Source organism: Lactuca serriola, chromosome 3, assembly GCF_051521515.1.
Source record: "Lactuca serriola cultivar US96UC23 chromosome 3, Lser_US96UC23_V15, whole genome shotgun sequence".
NCBI classification, from domain to species: Eukaryota; Viridiplantae; Streptophyta; class Magnoliopsida; order Asterales; family Asteraceae; genus Lactuca; species Lactuca serriola.
This window is the reverse complement of record NC_136410.1, coordinates 218,844,052-218,859,756: the sequence shown is the minus strand read 5'-3', so window position 1 is coordinate 218,859,756 and position 15,705 is coordinate 218,844,052.

Genomic DNA, 15,705 nt, shown 5'->3' with positions numbered 1-15,705 from the left:
GGAGGTGGCTGCGATGATCCGCGCAGAGATACCAGAGATGTTTGGGTCTCTTAAGACCACCATGATTGGGACTTTAGATGAGATATACACAACGGTTACTGAGGCTGCGGCTGCTGCGGCCACTGCGGCTGTTGCTACTGCTAGACCTTAGGGTGGCGATTCGTTGCTGCTCTGGGAGTTCAGCAACACGAAGCCACCAGATTTTGAATGGACACAAGATCCGATTGCTGCGATGAGATGGGTTTCTGACATCGAGGGATGCTTCTATATGTGTTCTTGTTCGGAGCATCTGAGAGTTCGGTTCGTGCTGATCCAGCTTCGCTTGGGAGCAAAGGACTGGTGGAAGTTTGTGATAGCGCACTATTCTTCTACAGAGCTTGTCGTGGTGACCTGGGAGAGGTTCACCGCTATGTTTGTGATGAGTACGTTCCCCCGGTGGAAAGGGAACGTTTGGCCCAGGAGTTCCTGACCCTCAAGCTGGGTACCGAGTCTGTTACTGTGATCACCAGGATGTTCCATGAGAAGGCGATGTTCTGCCCTAAGCATGTGTCTTCCAAGCAGGCACGCATGAGTCGGTATTTGATCATTTTGAGGAGAGACATCCACGAGTTCCTGGTGAACTCGCCGTACCAGAGATTTTCCGAGCTTCAGGCAAATGCTCGGAAGAGGGAGATAGAGCTTGAGACTTAGGCTAGTGAGGAGGCAGAGTCTCAGACGAGGGATCGGCGACCGGCTCTGTCCCAGCCGGCAGCCAACCGGGCCAAGCCTGTCGATTCGAGATTAGGGAACCAGAAGGGCCGCACTTGTGGCAAGTTCGACAAGAGTCATGAGGGGATTTGCATAGTAGATTCTTGCTACAAGTGTGGCAAGGAGGGGCACATGGCCAAGGATTGCCCCAAGGGGTTTGCAGTTTGTTTTCACTGCAACCAGACCGCTACCGGAAGGCCGAGTGTCCGCAGTTGCGGGGGTCAGCACAGGGAGCATCACATGGATTTGCCCCTGCTGCCATACGAGCTACAGAGAGTCGGCCAGTGAAGGCCGAGGCGCCAAAGGCTTGCGGGAGAGCCTTCCAGTTGGTAGCGGAGGATGTTCTCACAGCGCCCGATGTTGTGGCTGGTATGTATTCTTTCATCTATATATTTTGAGTTTGAGATATCATGCTTATATTATGATATGCGTAGGTACATTTATGGTGAGTTCTGTACCTACTTTGGTGTTATTTAACTCAGGTGCGATTTGGTCTTTTGTGTTGTTAGCCTTTACTCAGCACATCAGTATCTGTCAGGAGGCGTTGAGTCGACCTTTGCGAGTTTCCATAGCTGACGAGAGAGCAGTGTATTCCACCGATGTGATTCGAGGATGTGTACTCGAGATCTTCGGTGTTGAGTTTCCGATTGATTTGGTCCCGATTGCGATGGAAGATGTCTGTGTCATCGTGGGCATGGACTAGTTGAGTGGGTTTGGAGTGGTTATCAACTACGAGCGACAACTGGTGACCATACGAGACCCTAATGGGGGAGTTCTTACGGTTTATGGCGAGGGTACCCGTTCTGGGTCAACATTTTGTTCGGCCGCTAGAGCGAGGCAGAGCCTACAACAGGGCTGTAGTGGGTTTGTGGCTTGTGCAGTGGATACGAGAGTAGATGCAGAGAGGCTGAGGTCGGTCGATGAGGTCCCGATAGTGCGTGAGTTCCCGGACGTTTTCCCCGAGGAGTTGTCGAGAGTGCCTCCCGAGAAGCAAGTAGAGTTCCATATCGATTTGGTTCTGGGGGCAGCGCCCTATCGCCTTGCGCCACCAGAGATGCAGGAGTTATCCTCACATCTGCAAGAGCTGCTGGGGAAGGGGTTTATTCGGCCGAGTAGCTTGCTGTGCGGAGCGTCGATCCTTTTGTCAAGAAAAAGGATGGTTCACACTGGATGTGCATTGATTACCGGGAGTTGAACAAGCTAACGTTCAAGAACCGTTACCCCTTACCGAGGATCAACGATTTGTTCAATCAGTTGTAGGGAGCGTCTTGGTTCTCCAAGATTGATCTGAGGTCTGGATATCATCAGATGGGAGTGTGTGACGAGGATATCCAGAAGACAACATTCATGATTCGTTATGTGCATTACGAGTTCGTGGTGATGCTTTCGGGCTCACCAATGCACCGACGGCGTTCATGGATCTCATGAACAGGGTGTCCAGGCCGATGTTGGATCGTTCGGTGATCGTGTTCATTGATGATATATTGGTGTATTCGAGATCCAGAGAGCAACATGAGGAGCATTTGAGGGAGATCCTCGGAGTTCTGAGATCGGAAACGCTTTACGCCAAATTCTCCATGTGCGATTTCTAGTTACGAGAGGTCCAGTTCCTAGGACACCTCGTCAACGAGAATGGGATATTGGTCGATCCAGTAAAGATTGAGGGTGTGATGAGTTGGGAGGTGCCGGGATCCCCTTCAGAGATTAGGAGTTTTATGGGGTTGGCCGGCTATTATCGAAGATTTATCAAGTATTTCTCCAGGATTGTTGTTCCTATCACCAGGTTGACCCGGAAGGGCGTGGCTTTCAGTTGGGGCCCAGAGCAGCAAGCCTCATTCGAGACACTTCGCCAGTGATTATGCGAAGCCCCTGTTTTAGCCCTTCTGGAGGGGATGTAGGATTTTGTGGTGTATTGTGATGCGTCGATATCGGGATTGGGTGCGGTGCTGATGAAGAGAGGGCACGTGATAGCATACGCATCGAGGCAGTTGAAGCTTCATGAGACAAGGTATCGTACTCATGATCTGGAGTTGGGGGCTGTGGTGTTCGCCCTCAAGATCTGGCGTCACTATCTGTATGGGGTTCGGTGTACCATATACATGGACCAAAAGAGCTTGAAGTATCTGATGGATCAGCCCAACCTGAACATGCGCCAGAGGAGATGGCTGGATGTGGTAAAGGATTATGAGTGCAAGATCCTGTACCACCTGGGTAAGGCTAACGTTGTAGCCGATGCCTTGAGTCGTAGGGCGGAGAGTGCCCCGATACGAGATGTTTGTATGAGGTTGACGGTGATGACTCTAGTGTTGGACACCATTCGGGAGGCCCAGGTAGAGGCCATGAGACCGGAGAACCGCAAGAGAGAACAGTTGATCGGGAAAGTATCTGAGTTCATTACCGATAGCCGAGGGCTTATGACCTTTTAGGGTCGGATTTGGGTGCCATTTGAGGGCGGGGCATGTACCATTTTGATGGAGGAGGCACACAGATCGAGGTTTTTGATCCATACTGGGGCCACTAAGATGTATTTGGACCAGAAGAGAGAATATTGGTGGCCCTGTATGAAGAGGGATATTGCATGGTTTGTGGAGAGGTGCATGACCTGTCGCAGGGTTAAGGCTGAGCACTAGCGACCGCATGGCAAGCCGCAACCACTTGACAATCCCCAGTGGAAGTGGGAATAGATTTCCATGGATTTTATCACGAAATTGCCGAGGACTGCGAGAGGTGTCGATGCAATTTGGATGATCGTTGACCGGCTGACGAAGAGCGCTCATTTTCTTGCTATCAGTGAGATCTCTTCTGCGGAGAGGCTGGCAGAGTTGTACATGAGAGAGGTGGTATCGCGACATGGAGTACCGATCTCGATCGTGTTGGACCGAGATGTGCGTTTCACTTCCAGGTTCTAGAAGAAATTCCATGAGGAGTTGGGTATGATGTTGCATTGCAGTACCGCATACCACCCACAGACGGACGGTCAGAGCGAGCGGACGATTCAGACGCTCGAAGATATGCTTATGGAATGTGTGTTGGACTTCGGAGGAAGTTGGGACATGTATCTGCCATTGGCTGACTTTTCTTATAATAATAGCCACCATTCGAGTATCGATATGCCTCCCTTCGAGTTGTTGTATGGAAGGAGGTGGCGGACTCCCATCTATTGGGGAGAGGTCGGGCAGCGAGTGTTGGGTAGCACTGAGTTAGTGCTTCAAACGACAGAGCAAATACAACAGGTCAGGCAAAGGTTGTTGACAACTTAGAGTTGCCAAAAGAGTTCTGTGGATAGGCGACGGTTTGAGCTTGAGTTCTAGGTGGGAGACTTTGTACTCCTAAAGGTATCTCCTTGGAAAGGAGTGATCTGATTCAGGAAGAGGGGCAAGATGGGGCCCCGGTACATTGGTCCATTCAGGGTGACCGCGAGGGTGGGCAGGGTAGCATATCGTTTGGAGCTACCTACGGAGTTGAGTCAGATTCATGATACCTTCCACGTGCCTCAGCTGAGGAAGTGTATAGCCGACAAGTCGGTAGTGGTTTCGTTGGAGGATATCCAAGTGGATGCGAGTCTGAATTATGTTGAGAGACCGATCGCGATCTTGGACTGGAAGATCAAGTTTCTGAGGAACAAGGAGGTGCCTCTGGTTCAGGTCCAGTGGCAACATCGGAGAGGGTCCAAGCTGAGTTGGGAGCCAGAGTCAGAGATGCAGGAGCAGCATCCAGAGTTGTTTGCGGCATGAGACTTCGAGGGCGAAGTCTGGTTCTAGTGGGGGAGAATTGTAACATCCCGAATTTCAGGTGCGTCTCTTATGTCACACCCCCGAACTAGACGGCGGAAACGTCCGAGGGCTATTGTGACTTAATTGAATACCATCACAATGATTATACATGAATCATAACATCATTCATCACCATGCATTGAAATATTACAACTAATACTGTTTACATTCAGTACATTGTTTTAAACATTACAATTCCATAACATAAGCCGTTCGATAATAAATCTAAGCAAAACACCATGACATCACTTGGTACTTATTCTTCGGTTTACCTGTTACCTGAGAATACAAGTTATTTTGGAAAAACGTCAACATATGAAATGTTGGTGAGTTCATAAGTAATGTTGTGAAAAATGATTTTTGTGAAGTTTGAAAACCCAGAAAATCCGATATTTTCTGAAAAGAGTATTGTTTATAAAAAAAAAAGTGTGAAGATCCGTAAGTATGCTTGTCGATTTTTGTAAACATGTAGAATTATTGAACTTTGTATACATCACATCGGTAAAAGTGTTGAACTTCCCTGGAAAACCCGATGTATTCCCAATACATAAAATTATGTGTCTTATTTCTTGTTATACCGATGCAACGATTGTTATTGATTACCCAGGTGACATTGGATTAATTATGGGTTGTGAGTCGTTATAATCATGCATTAATGAAAATGACTAGTTTATAACTACCAATTACAAACGATCCTTTAGGCGTCGTCCGTACTACTCACTTAATCCAACCACCCTGACTTCTCTTGATTTACGCCATGAATCTGTCTACTCGATTTCACATAGCCCCATAACTGAGGGGAAAGGAGGGTACGAAGCCCCTTTATTTCCACAAGTTGTTCAAGGCTATCGAGAATGCGAAAAGCACTTGGCCCGACTCGTATTTGACTTCTTGACTTCGCTAGCAGCACCAATGGACCCTTGGGGCCCAACAGCACAATAGAGCTATTGAAAGTCCTTTTACATGGAATTAGGTCATAGAAGGCCCATTAACATGTAAGCGCGTTCCCTTCGGGCCTAAAGATCATGTTATTGGGCTAACAAGGCTCAACAAGCACGATTTGAAACTTTCAAGCCCAAAGATTGAATATTGACTCCTCGTAGATCTCGCGTGTTTCTTGAAGTACTATGGTTTATTGATTTTTCTTTTGTTATTGATTCGAGACCGAATCAATTCGTTTGGTAACGATATTGGTGTTGAAAGTGTATTTGTTATTACGTTTTGCCGGTAGTCGTGGATCTCGTATTGTGTCTTAAGGGATTTATTTGTTTAAAAGTAAGATTTTACCTTTTCACGACCCTTCTTGGATAAAATTTGCACTTTTAGTCCTTTATATAAAAGAATTTCCATTTTAGTCCTTAAACCATTTTTCTTGACACTTTAGCATCATAACTTATTGAAAAGACATTTTCAGCCCAAATTTACTTTTTAAATAGCATAAGTCCTTCCAAAATGAAGTTTTCTCAGTTGGAACCCCCATTTTCGCAACTTTTACAGTTTTGGCCCAAAAAAGAAAATTTTGCATTTTTGATCCCTTTTGAATTTGAAAAACATTTTTTTGACCTTTGAAATGGTTTTAATACACTTGAAATCCCCTGTTTTACAGAAAGTTTCATTTCCAGCCCCTCTAATTTAAAAATCTCGCAAATTGAAGCTTATTGGGCCGAAAAGCCCATTTCAGCCCATTAAGTTCAAGATTTACATTTTAAGCCCCTCAAAAATGTTGATATTCAGAAAAATTGTTATAGAAACTATTTGGACCCTTTTTAACCTCCATAAATTATAATTTGTCATATTGGGCCCTTAGTTTTGTATTTTTGACAATTTAAGCCCAAAAATGGGTTTTATGTCCAAATATGTTCATCCTAACCAAATGAACTATTTTTCTTGACTTGATTAGTGTAAAATGGTTTAAGTTATGTTTATTTCATTCCTCATGTTATAGATCTCGGTTTTTAGATACTTTTTGGATAACATATTCATCACAACACATGATATTACACACAAACATGCATCAAATCACACATAGAATACATTTACTCATAGTTCTAGACATTTGCTTGTACTCTCGCCCATAAAAACTCATAAAAACCGAAAGAAAGGGGGTATGAAGCTCACCTTGGGTGTGGTTTCGGTTTTGGAAGGAAACGATGAGAAGAATTCGACCCTGGCAACCTTTCTTGGAAGATCTCGAACTTGGATGCTTCTAAGGTGCTAAATCATAAGTTTGAATGAATTAAGAGATGATTCTTGAATGGAATGAAATAGCTAGCTTATGATTCTAAGCAATATCTTACCTTAGATGATGATTTTTATGGAAGAATCCCTTGAACACCTGTTAGATCTCGAAAATATGGAGAGGAAATGAGAGAGTTTCTTGAGAGAATTGTGAGTGAAATATGTGTGTGTGTGCTTGGATTCGGCCGAGAGCAAGAGAGAGAGGAGAGAAGAGAGGTTTTGAAGTGATTTGCATGAAAACATGTGATGGCATGGATGTTTGGAGTGTAAAACCTAGATATCTTCCATATAAAGATGAGGTGTCATGTAAGAAGTCAACTTCCTCTTTTCCTTTTGGGCTTGGGCCGAGAATTAGGGGAAAGGGAAGAGGGTTTTGGGCCTTGTATGCTTAAGCCTTATTCATGGTTATGTTGAGTGATTCTTGGTCCAAATAATTATAAATGTGATTTTTATGACCTATTAGGGCTAAATTAGGTTAATTATGGCCCAATATGGTTTATTTAATTAATTTATTTCATTCTAGGCCCAATATGGCCCAAAATATTGAAATAAATGGAAGTGGGTCCAATTAGAGCCCATTTAAGAGTTCTAAGCCCAAGATGGTCAAATTGGAAGCTTATTGGTCCATTGGGCCCAATAAGGAAGTCCTTGTCCAAAATGGACTTAAACAAGAACTTCTAGGGTTTCTAATTGCTTATTGACTACTTGAAATGCTTGTATGAGGTGTTTGATTGGAATTCTGTTGTCATAGAGTATGCATCATACATGCTCTCATGTCTTTGATTCATAATTTGGCTTAAGTGTTGTAGTTACAAGGCACAAAAATTTCTAGTTGTGACATCTTAGGCCCTTCTCCTTTTCCGAGATTGTCAAGTTAAGCCCTTAATTGTAATGTTTAGGCAAATGAGTACGCTGGGCGTAGCGGGCCCTGATGCAAACCATAATTTTTGGCTTGTGTACTATAAAAGGAATGCTAAGGCCTTATCCTCAGCCACCATTTCAGAGAGTGAAACCCTAAGAGAGCATTTCCTTCGTCCTAAAGCTTGTGTGTGAGTGTTTTGAGCAAAAAGTTCCTTTGTGTGTTACTGAAGAAGAAGGGAGGTGCTTGTGGAGGCTAAGGTTTGGAGTTCAAGCCTGGATATGAGTTCTTCAGAGGGAGGAGCTTCACTTATAGGAAAGAAGCTCAGAACTTTCCTCTTTATATTGGTTTGGTGTTTTATGGTCCATTTCTAGGGTTTAAGTCCCAACGGTGGAGACTTTATGAGCAAAATGTTGGATAAGGTGTCTAAGTCCATAACTTATTTGGTATATATACTTGACCTGACCTGGCATGGTCTATTTGGGTTGCATTTCATCCAAACTATTTATGGATAATTTTATGAGAGTTATACACATATGTTTATTAATATATTATAAGTTATAATATACTAATATGAAGTCATGTTATTTAATTAGTCTTAGTCTTAAATTAATTATGAATTAATTTAGAGATTAAAAGGAAGACTAATTAGATTGTGGGCTATTGGTATTATATAGTGTGGGCTAACACTCATTTGTTAATGGGCTAGGCTTATATGGAAGTCCATGGATGATCCATGGAGCTTTTAACCCATGGATCCTTGGAAAGGAAAAGACATGGGTTATTAGGGTTTCACCCTAATCATGTACACTATATAAGCATGCTTATGTTGCATGAAATAGCCACTACGGTAACTAGTGTGACTAGTGTCACTAGAGTATGTGTGTTTGTGTGTGGCCGATTTATAAGTGTGTATACACTCTCTCAAAGTTTTCCAAGAGTTTGTGGTGATTTGTGATTCCATTTGAGGCATTCACACTATTGGTGCTTGGCCCTCAAACTCCTTAGGAATTGAACTCATCATCAAAAGGTATGTAATCTCATCTAATTCCTTTTATGTTTAAAAGTACCCCATGCCATGTTAGATAGGTTATGAACCTTGGAAAAATTATTATTTTGCATGTATTTAGACAAACATAGATCCAAGGTTTATTAGGGTTGCATGCACACTTAGGAAGTGTTAGATTGCTCAAAACCCAACACAAAAGGGGCTCCATGGACCTAAATATGTCTCATTTCAGCGTTATGTGTGTTGTTGATCCATAAAAATCCCAGCTTGGTCGTCATTATGAAGTCATGTTTGAGTTATGGGCTTTAAAGTGTTGGAAGTGGAATGATTTGGGTGTTGGTGACTCTCACAGCCATGCAAAGGCTTAAAATCACCAACTTTATGGATTAAGAGGCTTAGGGGTAGTCAGATCTGGGAGTTGGACGTGTGTCTTAACCGTTTAAGACCCCCAAAAGCAAAGAAGCATGAAACTAGGATTTATGCGGGGTGTAATCCCAGTACGCGTAGCATAGGGGGTCGCGTTCCCCGATTCTATGAGGTTGTCGGGTACGCCGAGCGTACAGGTTAACTCATATTGGAGGTGTTATGATTATTGTAAAAATTAAAATTAGTCTTGTAAATAAGTATTAGGATGTCAAAATCGTACATAGATTGGAAACATGGAACACGGGGTGTACACTGCTTAACTCAGCGGGTAGCTGCTGTTTGTACGCCACTGGACCTATTCGGGCAACGATCTCGAAAGGTCCAATGTATCGTGGGTTCAGTTTTCCCCGTTTTCCGAAACGAATGACCCCTTTCCAGGGTGAAACTTTTAACAGCACTGGATCCCCGACCTGAAACTCTAAGGGCTTTCGCCGTTTATCAGCATAGCTCTTTTGTCGGTCGCACGATGCTTGTAGGCGAGCTCTGATTTGAACTATCTTTTTCGTGGGTTCACGTATGATCTCCGGTCCCGTTAACATCTTGTCTGATGTTAGTTCCCTCGCTAGTTGGGTGTCGCCCACTTCAGCCCAACACAACGGTGATCTACACTTACGTCCATATAGTGCTTCGAAAGGAGCGACTTTGATGCTCGAATGGTAGCTGTTGTTATACGAGAATTCAACTAAGGGTAAGTGGGTATCCTAAGACTTGCCAAAGTCTATCACACATGCACGAAGCATGTCTTCGAGCGTCTGGATGGTTCGTTCGCTTTGACCGTCCGTTTGTGTGTGATAAGCGGTGCTCATGTCGAGATGGGTTCCAAGTGCTTTCTGAAGTGATTGCCAAAAACGTGAAGTGAATCAACTGTCTCTATCCGAGATGATAGACACTGGTACTCCGTGAAGCCTCACGATTTCTCGGATGTATATTCGTGTCAGTCTCTCCATCTTGTAGGATTCTTTTATTGGCAGGAAATGGGCGGATTTCGTCAGTCGGTCAACTATTACCCATATAGTGTCTAATCCATCCGATGTCTTGGGTAGCTTGGTCACAACGTCCATGGAAATCCCTTCCCATTTCCACTCGGGGATCACCGGTTGCTGTAATAACCCCGAGGGCTTCTGTTATTCCACCTTTACTTTGGCGCAAGAAAGGCACTTGCTGACATATGTGGCAATTTCTGCCTTCATGTTAGGCCACCAATATTGTTGTTTAATATCCAAGTACATTTTGTCCGAACCTGGATGGATAGAGTATCGCGTCTTGTGAGCTTCATTCATGACTACCTCCCTAAATCCTCCGAGTTTAGGGACCCAAATACGGTTCATGAAATAGTATACTCCGTCCTCTTTTACCTCTAGATTCTTCTCCATTTCGCGTAATGCTTCGCTTGCTCTGTTTTCCGTCTTCATGGCATCTGACTGGGCTACCCCGATCTGAGTGGTTAGGTGAGTTTGGATGGTTATTGAGAGAGTTTTCACACGACGATTAGAGTACTCTTTCCGGCTCAAGGCATCGGCTACCATATTAGCCTTGCATGGGTGGTACTTGATTTCACACTCATAATCGTTTAATAGTTCAACCCATCTTCTTTGTCTCATATTCAACTCTTTTTGATTCAGGATGTGTTGGAGACTCTTGTGGTCCGTGAAGATGGTGCACTTCGTACCATAAAGGTAATGCCTCCAAATCTTCAGAGCAAAGACCACTGCTCCCAATTCCAGATCATGGGTTGTATATTTCACTTCGTGTGTCTTTAGTTGGCGGGATGTGTAAGCTATCACTCCTCCACGCTGCATGAGAACGCAACCTAAACCCTGATTTGACGCGTCACAGTAGACCACGAAATCTTCCGTTCCCTCTGGTAGAGATAGTACCGGGGCACTGCAGAGTGCTTGCTTCAAAGTTCGGAATGCAACTTCTTGTTTGTCCGTCCATTTGAATGGTACGCCCTTTTGTGTAAGCGAGCTAAGTGTCTTGGCGATCTTAGAGAAGCTTTGAATGAACCTCCTATAGTAGCCTGCTAGGCCTAAGAATTGGCGAATTTCTGTGGGTGTCGTCGGAACTGCCCATCCTTCAACGGCTTTGACCTTAGAAGGATCCACATGTATTCCTTCCCGACTAACAACATGACCTAGGAAGTTCATGCTACAGAGCCAGAACTCACACTTGGAGAGTTTTGCATATAGCTTCTCCATCCGCAGGGTTTCCAGGATTAGTCGGAGATGTTGGCCATGCTCTTCTTCGCTTCGGGAATAGACTAGAATGCCATCAATGAAGACGATAACAAAGTTGTCGAGGAATGGTCGACAGATTCGGTTCATCAAGTCCATAAATGCGGCAGGGGCATTCGTTAGACCGAAGGACATTACGACAAATTTATAATGTCCGTAACGAGTTCGGAAAGCGGTTTTGGGAATATCCTCTTCCCATACCTTGAGTTGATGGTACCCGGACCGTAGATCTATCTTATAGAAGTAACTAGCTCCTTGGAGCTGGTCAAATAGATCGTCGATTCGTGGGAGTGGATAGCGATTTTTGACAGTGAGTTTGTTTAGCTCCCTATAATCGATGCACATTCTAAAAGATATGTCCTTCTTTTTGACAAAGAGGACCGGAGCTCCCCATGGCGAGTAGTTGGGTCGGATGAATCCCTTGTCCAGGAGTTCGCTGAGTTGGCTGGACAATTCCTGCATTTCAGCAGGAGCTAGTCGGTAAGGCGATTTAGCGAGAGGAGTCGCTCCTGGAACGAGATCAATTCGGAACTCAACTTGTCTCTCTGGGGGTACTCCAGGAAGATATTTAGGAAATACGTCTGGGAATTCACGTGCTATTGGAATGTCTTGAATGCTAACCTCTTCCTTGGCTTTATCCACTATGTGACCCAGGAACGTCAAATCGTTCTCTCGCAGATGCTTCTGTGCCTGGATGCACGAGATGAGGCGAAGGTTCGTGCTAGGTTTGTCTCCATAAATAATTAGGGTTTCGTGATTGGGAAGGTGAAGGCGAATGGCCTTCTCGTGACACATAATTTCAGCATGGTGGGGGCTTAACCAGTCCATGCCAATAATCACATCAACACTCCTAATGGAAACATGCATTAAGTTTATTCGAAATACGTGTTGATTTAGGGTTAGGGTACATCCGATGTAGATTTCCCCAGTGGATTCGGTTTTCCCATTGGCCATTTCCACCGTAAAGGTTTCATTGAGCTTCTGGGGTTGTTGTTTTAACAAATGTTTAAACTTATTGCTCACAAAACTTCGCTCTGCTCCGGTGTCAAATAGGATGCATGCATAAGTGTTTTTTAGGGGAAACGTACTGGTAACAACAACGGGATCCTGAATCGCCTCCCCCTGACCCATGGTTAGCACCCTTCCTGTTCCTCCATTTCTGGGATTATTGTTGTTAGGGCAATTTCGATGGAAATGCCCAGTCCTTCCACCCATAGCAGGTGTGGCTAGGTCCTGCATTGTTGTCGCCGGTGTTGGTGTTGTTGTTGTTGCGGTTGTTGTTGTTGTTGCTTCCCTGTTGTTGATTATGAGGAGGATAAGTCCTACAGTACCTTGCCGTGTGCCCCTTCCGATTGCAACTGGTGCACTGCATCTCCCTGCATTCTCCATTGTGATGGAGACCGCACTTGTTGCAATTGGGAAGATTACCGGAATAAGGTCTAGGAGCACTTGGAGCAGCTGAGGCTGGAGCATATGGTGTGGAAGGAACTTGCGCGGTTGCAGCATTAACCGCAACTGTTTGCTGCTTCTTGGAAGATTCGGAGCCTTGACGCCCCTTTCTATTGTTGTTCTTCCCCTTCTTGCTATCATTTTCCTTCTTAGCTTCTGTTTCCGCCGGCTTCTCACCCTTCTTGTTGTTGTGGTCATACAGCTTCTTGGCCAATCTCTTAGCACTGTCGAAAGTTTCGGGATTTGCAGCTATCACGTTTCCTTGGATCGGGGAGGTTAGTCCCCAGATGAATCGCTCGATCTTCTTACCCTATGAGGTAATCATACCAGGGCATAACAGATACATTTTGCTAAACCTTGATATGTAGGCATCTATATCAGCATTCCGAACAGTGAGATTCCACAGCTCTTGTTCCATTTTCTGAATTTCACCACGAGGGCAGTATTCGGCCATCAGCATTTCTTTCATTTCTGCCCATGGCATGGAATTGGCTACGGGGAGTGTCATGGCTTCCACCTGTCTGTTCCACCAAGTGAGCGCTTGGTCAACGAAAGTGCATGCGGCAAACTTCACCTTCATCTCTTCAGGGCAATCGCATATCTCGAATACCGATTCCACCTTCTCGATCCATCGTTTCAGGGTGATCATTCCTTCAGTGCCGTTAAAGGTTCGTGGTTTGGCGTTGGTGAAGTCTTTGTAGGAACATGTTTTGGTAGGTCCTTGATTCGTCCCGTTGTTCGAACTTCTGGCGCCTAGTCCGTTGACTCCTCCATTGTTCCCTTGGTGAATTTGTGCCATAGCCGCGGTAACCGCAGCCGACACCGCTGCCTGAAAAGCAACAGAGTTGAACTCGGGAGGGTTTGGCTCAAGGTTTTTGCGGGTGGGTCGTCGAGGCATCTTTCTGTCATGGAACAAAAAGATGTTGAGTATCTGTGCTTTTTGTGAGAGTGTGATCCTATAAGTTAGGTGTGAGGCACGAACTTAGGTACTTTCACAATTTAGCACACAATCATGGATATGTAACACATAGCAGATTACAACATCAAAGTAAAACACACAAAAGTTTACTAATATTATCCGCATTTGATACATGAAAATTTTGCTCGAAAGAGCATACATAAATGATATTAGTTCGACAGCATAACGACTCTATGAGTAGTGTAGTCACTTAAACATAGAGTCGGGGTACATAGCATAGATCCTAATGACCTAGTAAGATAAGTCCATCCCTAGTCGCGGTGAGTTGTGCCTGGGGGTGGTGCTAAGGAAGTGGATGCTCTGTGAAGACGAGCCACCTGTCGTTCTGCGTCCTGGAGTCGAGACTCCCACCTCACTTGCCTCATATGTAACTCTCGAAGAACGTCTCGTGTCTCCTGCTCTGCACGCTCGACCCTAGTCCACATCTGGCGTACCTGGTCGGCGGTGCTCTGAGCGAGGTCGCCGGTGTTCCACAACCGTCTCACCATGACTGGAAGGGCTGGATCAGTCGGTCCTCCATCCCTCAGGTCAAAGAACTCGCGTGACATGCCGAAAGGGGGTCGCTGTCCCTGCTGTCTGCTCCACCTCCAAAGATCAATACCCCAGGGGGGTGTAGGACCAGTTGGGCCCACCCGGTAAGCGGGCACCCTAATCGGGTAAGGGGGGTTGATGACTTCGGACTCCGCGTCTGAATCACCCCCTTCACTGTCGCCGGGCTCCTCCTCAAAGCTTCCTTCATCTTCTTCCTCCTCCTATTCTTCTTCTGGTTCGGCAGGCTCGCCCTCGACTTCTGCCTCCGGTTCCCCGTCAGATTCGTCCTCGGGGTCTTCCTCAGGCTCTTCGTCTAACCATCCGTTATTTCCCTGGTTAGGGAAGTAAGGATCTCCGGGGTGATGGAAACCAGCCATGCTGTCTGCGAGAGTGTGTAAATATGCTAACATTATTCCTAAGACGCTACAACTATTGTATAGACTAAATGGATGTTCTCTTCTTGGTGATAAAGAGGTATGTTTTTAGGTTCCCTAGCTATCACGATCTCCTCAGGACGTGTGATAGTTATACCTTGGAGGGAATGTAGTTGATCAGGCCACATCCACTCCTTGATATGATTAGAACAGTTCTGGCTTAACCGAGATACTAGCATTATCTTGTTTGGTTAGGTATTATGTTCTTGTTCCTAATACAAGCAAGGGTGTTTTTATTGTTATGTTTTACTTGTTTTGTTCAGAGTTTTGTTAGTCCCTCTTTAGGTTTATAGTTGCATATTAATGTGTGGTTAGATATGCTAGTTCACTATAAACAGAGCACTGATACCAACCTGTCACACCCCCGAACCAGACGGCGGAAACGTCCGAGGGCTATTGTAACTTAATTGAATACCATCACAATGATTATACATGAATCATGACATCATTCATCACCATGCATTGAAATATTACAACTGATACTGTTTACATTCAGTACATTGTTTTAAACATTACAATTCCATAACATAAGCTGTTCGATAATAAATCTAAGCAAAACACCATGACATCACTTGGTACTTATTCTTCGGTTTACCTGTTACCTGAGAATACAAGTTATTTTGGAAAAACGTCAACATATGAAATGTTGGTGAGTTCATAAGTAATGTTGTGAAAAATGATTTTTGTGAAGTTTGAAAACCCAGAAAATCCGATATTTTCTGAAAAAGAGTATTGTTTATAAAAAAAAGTGTGAAGATCCGTAAGTATGCTTGTCGATTTTTGTAAACATGTAGAATTGTTGAACTTTGTATACATCACATAGGTAAAAGTGTTGAACTTCCCGGGGAAACCCGATGTTTTCCCAATACATAAAATTACGTGTCTTATTTATTGTTATACCGATGCAACGATTGTTATTGATTACCCAGGTGACATAGGATTAATTATGGGTTGTGAGTCGTTATAATCATGCATTAATGAAAATGACTAGTTTATAACTACCAATTACAAACGATCCTTTAGGCG